The following is a 6,972-nucleotide window of genomic DNA, read 5'->3' on the forward strand; positions in this document are numbered from 1 at the left end:
TGGACTAAGCGCTTGGGAAGTCCAAGTTGGCAACATATAGAGACGGTCCCTACCCAGCAGCGGGCTTACGGCCTAGAAGGGGGAGACAGGCAACAAAACAAAACGTATTCACAAAATAAATAGAATAAATATGTACAAATAAATAGAATAATAAATACGTACAAACATATATGCATTTATTGAGCGATTACTGTGTGCAGAGCACTGGACTAAGCGCTTGGGAAGTGCAAGTCGGCAACATATAGACAGTCCCTACCCAACAGCGGGCTCACAATCTAGAAGGGGGAGACAGACAACAAAACAAACCGTATTCACAAAAGAAAATAAATAGAATAAATATGTACAAATAAAATAAATAGAGTAATAAGTACGTACAAACATATATCAGTCAGTCAATCGTATTTATTGAGCGCTTACTGTGTGCACAGCACTGGACTAAGCGCTTGGGAAGTCCAAGTTGGCAACATCTAGAGACGGTCCCTACCCAACAGTGGGCTCACGGTCTAGAAGGGGGAGACAGGCAACAAAACAAAACGTATTCACAAAATAAGTAGAATAAATATGTACAAATAAAATAGAGTAATAAGTACGTACAAACATATATCAATCAATCAGTCGTATTTATTGAGCGCTTACTGTGTGCACAGCACTGGACTAAGCGCTTGGGAAGCACAACTTGGCAACAATGGGCTCACAGTCTAGAAGGGGGAGAGAGGCAACAAAACAAAACGTATTCACAAAATAAATAGAATAAATATGTATAAATAAAATAGAGTAATAAGTGCATACAAACATATATCAATCAATCAATCGTATTTATTGAGCGCTTACTGTGTGCACAGCACTGGACTAAGCGCTTGGGAAGCACAACTTGGCAACAACGGGCTCACAGTCTAGAAGGGGGAGACAGACAACAAAGCAAAACTTGGAGACGGGTGCCAAAATAGTCAGAACAAATAGAATTACATTTGTAATTCTATTCCCCTCACCTCGTCCCCCTCTCCATCCCCCCCACCGTCTTACCTCCTTCCCTTCCCCACAGCACCTGTATATATGTATGTACATATTTATTACTCTATTTATTTTACTTATACATATCTATTCTATTTATTTTATTTTGTTAATATGTTTGGTTTTGTTCTCTGTCTCCCCCTTCTAGACTGTGAGCCCACTGTTGGGTAGGGACTGTCTCTAGATGTTGCCAACTTGGACTTCCCAAGCGCTTAGTACAGTGCTCTGCACACAGTAAGCACTCAATAAATACGATTGATTGATTGATATATGTTTGCACGTACTTATTACTCTATTTTATTTGTACATATTTATTCTATTTTATTTTGTTAATACGTTTGTTTTGTTGTCTGTCTCCCCCTTTCCCCTCACCTCGTCCCCCTCTCCATCCCCCCCACACCGTCTTACCTCCTTCCCTTCCCCACAGCACCTGTATAGATGTATGTACATATTTATTACTCTATTTTACTTGTACATATCTATTCTATTTATTTTATTTTGTTAATATGCTTGGTTTGTTCTTTGTCTCCCCCTTCTAGACTGTGAGCCCACTGTTGGGTAGGGACTGTCTCTAGATGTTGCCAACTTGGACTTCCCAAGCGCTTAGTACAGTGCTCTGCACACAGTAAGCACTCAATAAATACGATTGATTGATTGATATATGTTTGCACGTACTTATTACTCTATTTTATTTGTACATATTTATTCTATTTATTTTATTTTGTTAATACGTTTTGTTGTCTGTCTCCCTTTACCCTCACCTCGTCCCCCTCTCCATCCCCCCAGTCTTACTTCCTTCCCTTCCCCACAGCACCTGTATATATGTATGTACATATTTATTACTCTATTTATTTTACTTATACATATCTATTCTATTTTATTTTGTTAATATGTTTGGTTTTGTTCTCTGTCTCCCCCTTCTAGACTGTGAGCCCACTGTTGGGTAGGGACTGTCTCTGTATGTTGCCAACTTGTACTTCCCAAGCGCTTAGTACAGTGCTCTGCACACAGTAAGCACTCAATAAATACGATTGATTGATTGATTTTATTTGTACATATTTATTCTATTTATTTTATTTTGTTAATACGTTTTGTTTTGTCTGTCTCCCCCTTTCCCCTCACCTCGTCCCCCTCTCCATCCCCTCGTCTTACCTCCTTCCCTTCCCCACAGCACCTGTATATATTTATTACTCTATTCATTTATTTTACTTGTACATATCTATTCTATTTATTTTATTTTGTTAATATGTTTGGTTTTTTTCTCTGTCTCCCCCTTCTAGACTGTAAGCCCACTGTTGGGTAGGGACTGTATATGTTGTCAACTTGTACTTCCCAAGCGCACACAGTAAGCGCTCAATAAATACGATTGATTGATTATGTTTGTACGTACTTATTATTCTTTATTTTATTTGTACATATTTATTCTATTTATTTTATTTTGTTAATACGTTTTGTTTTGTTGTCTGTCTCCCCTTCTAGATTGTAAGCCCGCTGTTGGGTAGGGACCGTCTCTATATGTTGCCAACTTGGACTTCCCAAGCGCACACAGTAAGCGCTCAATAAATACGATTGATCGATTGATATATGTTTGTACGTACTTATTACTCTTTATTTTATTTGTACATATTTATTCTATTTATTTTATTTTGTTAATACGTTTTGTTTTGTTGTCTGTCTCCCCCTTCTAGACTGTGAGCCCGCTGTTGGGTAGGGACCGTCTCTAGATGTTGCCAACTTGGACTTCCCAAGCGCTTAGTACAGTGCTCTGCACAGAGTAAGCCCTCAATAAATACGATTGAAGGAATGAATGAGTGAATTACAGCTCTATGCGCAGCATTAACAAAATAAATAGAATAGTAAATATGTACATGTAAAATAAAGAGTAATAAATCTGTGCAAATATATATACAAGTGCTGTGGGGAGGGGAAGGAGGTAGGGCAGAGGGGATGGGGAGGAGGAGAGGAAAAAGGGGGCTCAATCTGGGAAGGCCTCCTGGAGGAGGTGAGCTCTCAGTAGGGATTTGAGAGGAGGAAGAGAGCTAGCTGTGGCCAACCTGTACTTCCCAAGCGCTTAGTACAGTGCTCTGCACACAGTAAGCGCTCAATAAATACGATTGATTGATTGATTAGCTTGGCGGATGCACTGCTACTAGCTCTCCCCCCCACGCCACCGCTCATCGCTAATAATAATAATAATAATGTTGGCATTTGTTAACCGTTTACTATGTGCCAAACACTGTTCTAAGCGCTGGGGGAGATACCAGGTCACCAGGTTTGTCCCACGCAGGGCTCACAGTGGCTCAGTGTTAACAGCCCCGGGCTTTGGAGTCAGAGGTCATGGGTTCTAATCCCGGCTCCGCCACCGGTCAGCTGGGTGACTTTGGTTAAGTCACTTCACTTCTCTGGGCCTCAGTGACCTCATCTGTAAAATGGGGATGAAGACTGTGAGCCCCCAGTGGGACAACCTCATCACCTTGTAACCTCCCCAGTGCTTAGAACAGTGCTTTGCACAGAGTAAGCGCTTAACAAATGCCATCATTATTATTGCTATTCACCCCCATTTTACAGATGAGGTCACTGAGGCACAGAGAATTCAAGTGACTTGCCCAAGGTCACACAGTTGACAAGTGGCAGAGCCAGGATTAGAATAATAATAATAATAATAATAATAATGGCATTAAGCGCTTACTATGTGCAAAGCACTGTTCTAAGCACTGGGGAGGTTACAAGGTGATCAGGTTGTCCCACAGGGAGCTCACAGTCTTAATCCCCATTTTCCAGATGAAGTAACTGAGGCACAGAGAATAATAATAATAATAATGACGGCATTTGTTAAGCACTTACTATGTGCAAAGCACTGTTCTAAGCGCTGGGGAGGTTACAAGGTGATCAGGTTGTCCCACAGTCTTCATCCCCATTTGACAGATGAGGGAAATGAGGCACAGAGAAGTGAAGTGACTTGCCCAAGGTCACACAGCTGACAATTGGCAGAGCCAGGATTTGAACCCATGACCTCTGACTCCCAAGCCCGGGCTCTTTCCACTAAGCCATGCTGCTGTCCTGCTGCTTGTTAAGCGCTGTGTGTCAGGTACTGTCAGGCGCTTAGAACAGTGCTTGGAGCATAATAAGCGCTTAACAAGCACTTAGTACAGTGCTCTGCACACAGTAAGCGCTCAATAAATACTATTGATTGATTGATTGATTAACAAATACCATCATCATCGTTACTAAGCGCTGGGGTGGATGCAGGCAAATCGGGTTGGACACGGTCCCTGTCCCACGCGGGGCTCACAGCCTCCACCCCCATTTTACAGGTGAGGAAACCGAGGCACAGGGAAGTGAAATGACCTGCCCCCAGGTCACCCAGCAGAGTAGCGGCAGAGCCGAGGTCGGAATCTGTGGGCAGGGATTGTCTCTGTTGCTCAGTTGTACGTCCCAAGCGCATAGTACAGTGCTCTTAGTAAGCGCTCAATAAGTACGACTGAATGAATGATTGAATCCACGACCTTCTGATTCCTAGGCCCGTGCTCCATCCGTTCCACCGTGCAGCTTAGTGTTGGTGTTGCTATTGATATTATTGCTCTGCACACAGTAAGCGCTCAATAAACACGATTGAATGAATATTATTATTAACGGTAATCTGCTCAGTGTTTACTACGCGCCAGGCACTGTAATAATAATAATAATAATGATGGCATTTATTAAGTGCTTACTATGTGCAAAGCACTGTTCTAAGCGCTGGGGAGGTTACAAGGTGCTCAGGTTGTCCCACGGGGGGGCTCCCGGTCTTAATCCCCATTTTACAGATGAGGGAACTGAGGCACAGAGAAGCGAAGCGACTTGCCCAAAGTCACACAGCTTACGCTCGGCAGAGCCAGGATTCGAACCCATGACTCCTGACTCCAAAGCCCGGGCTCTCTCCGCTTCCCTACTAAGCGCTGGGGTAGCTAGGAGATCGTCGCATTGGTCAGAGTCCGTGTCCCGCGTGGGGCTCACCATCTTCACCCTCACTTTCCGGATCCCTGGGCGAGTCGCTCGGCTTCTCCATGCCTCAGTTCCCTCATCTGCCACTTAGACTGGGAGCCCCTCGTGAGACCCGATGAATCGCGTTTCTTCCCCAGCGTTTAGTATGGTGCTTGGCATATAGTAAGCGCTGAGATATCACAAGTATTATTACTCTATTTTACTTGTACATATCTATTCTATTTATTTTATTTTGTTAGTGTGTTTGGTTTTGTTCTCTGTCTCCCCCTTTTAGACTGTGAGCCCACTGTTGGGTAGGGACTGTCTCTAGATGTTGCCAATTTGTACTTCCCAAGCACTCAGTACAGTGCTCTGCACATAGTAAGCGCTCAATAAATACGATTGATGATGATGATTATGAACACGAGCTCAGATCCAACACCAATCAATCAATCAATCGTATTTATTGAGCGCTTACTATGTGCAGAGCACTGTACTAAGCGCTTGGGAAGTACAAATTGGCAACACATAGAGACAGTCCCTACCCAACAGTGGGCTCACAGTCTAAAAGTCTAAAAACACCAATGCTTTTACTCCACGCTGTAGACAAAGTTGGCCCTCGAAGGCTTCGGGGCTTGGGAGAGGGAGAGACGGCAGCCCGAAAGAGGCCTTCTTGGCTTTCAGGTCGGTGGGAAGGTCACGGCGGACGTCGGACTCTGAACTGCGAGGAGCCCCAAACTCTGCTCCTCTAGCCGCAGTGCTCCTCTTGCTGTATATGTCGCTGCGCTTAATAATAATAATAATAATGTTGGCATTTGTTAAGCGTTTACTCTGTGCAAAGCACTGTTCTAAGCGCTCGGGGGGGATGCAAAGTGAGCAGGTTGTCCCACGTGGGGCTCACAGTCTTAATCTTCATTTTACAGATGAGGTAACTGAGGCTCAGAGAAGTTAAGTGACTTGCCCAAGGTCACACAGCAGACATGGGGCGGAGCCGGGATTCGAACCCATGACCTCTGACTCCAAAGCCCGGGCTCTTTCCACTGAGCCACGCTGCTTCTCTATGCACTTGTGTTTTTATTGTTTCTTCCTTACGTCTGTTCCCTCCCCTTATTCTTAGATTGGGAGCCCCTTGAAGGCCGGAGACCAAGTCTACTTTTCGACTATTATTTTCCCTGCACTTAGTACCGTGTTCTGCACAAAGAACTCAGTAACTACCATTTCTTCTTCTACTACTACTACTACCGCCATTTGGACTGCAGGTTGAAGGAGCTCAGAGACTTTGTGTAGACTGAAGAAACAGATGCTCAATTAAATACAACGGAGTGCTGTCCGCTGCGCTTTCTTTAGTTTCAAAGAGGATACTGCTGTTTTCCAGCCAACTTCTTCCCACCCTCCGAGCCAACCGAAAACACAGTGGGGATGAGGACAAAGCGAGCATGAGAACCAACCGGTCCCATTTCTCAATCCAAGGCGAGTGTCCAAGTTATGGAAACAAAACAGGAATAACGGCTTACCACTGACCTAAGCAAACCGTGGCCAAGGTGAAAGATGAAGGTGGCTTCTAAGCCTAGCATTGCCACTTCCCTCCTGTGTGACCCTGGCCAAGTCGCCTAACTTCTCTGTGCCTCAGTTACCTGGGGGTGCAATACTTGTTGTCCCTCCCATTTCAACTGTGAGCCCTCTGTGATATCCAACCTGGTTATCTTGTACCACCCCTGTGCTTACCAAAGTGCTAATGAATACCACTGTTATTATATTATTATATTTGGTAAGCGCTGGCTGTGTGTCAATGTCTGCCCTAAGCACTGGGGTAGATACAAGTTAATTATTTATTCTATTTATTTTATTTTGTTAATATGTTTTGTTGTGTTGTCTGCCTCCCCCCTCTAGGCTGTGAGCCCGCTGTTGGGTGGGGACCGTCTCTAGATGTTGCCGACTTGGATTTCCCAAGCGCTTAGTCCAGTGCTCTGCACACAGTAAGCGCTCAAGAAATACGAT

Source organism: Tachyglossus aculeatus, chromosome 16, assembly GCF_015852505.1.
Source record: "Tachyglossus aculeatus isolate mTacAcu1 chromosome 16, mTacAcu1.pri, whole genome shotgun sequence".
In the NCBI taxonomy this organism is placed as follows: domain Eukaryota; kingdom Metazoa; phylum Chordata; class Mammalia; order Monotremata; family Tachyglossidae; genus Tachyglossus; species Tachyglossus aculeatus.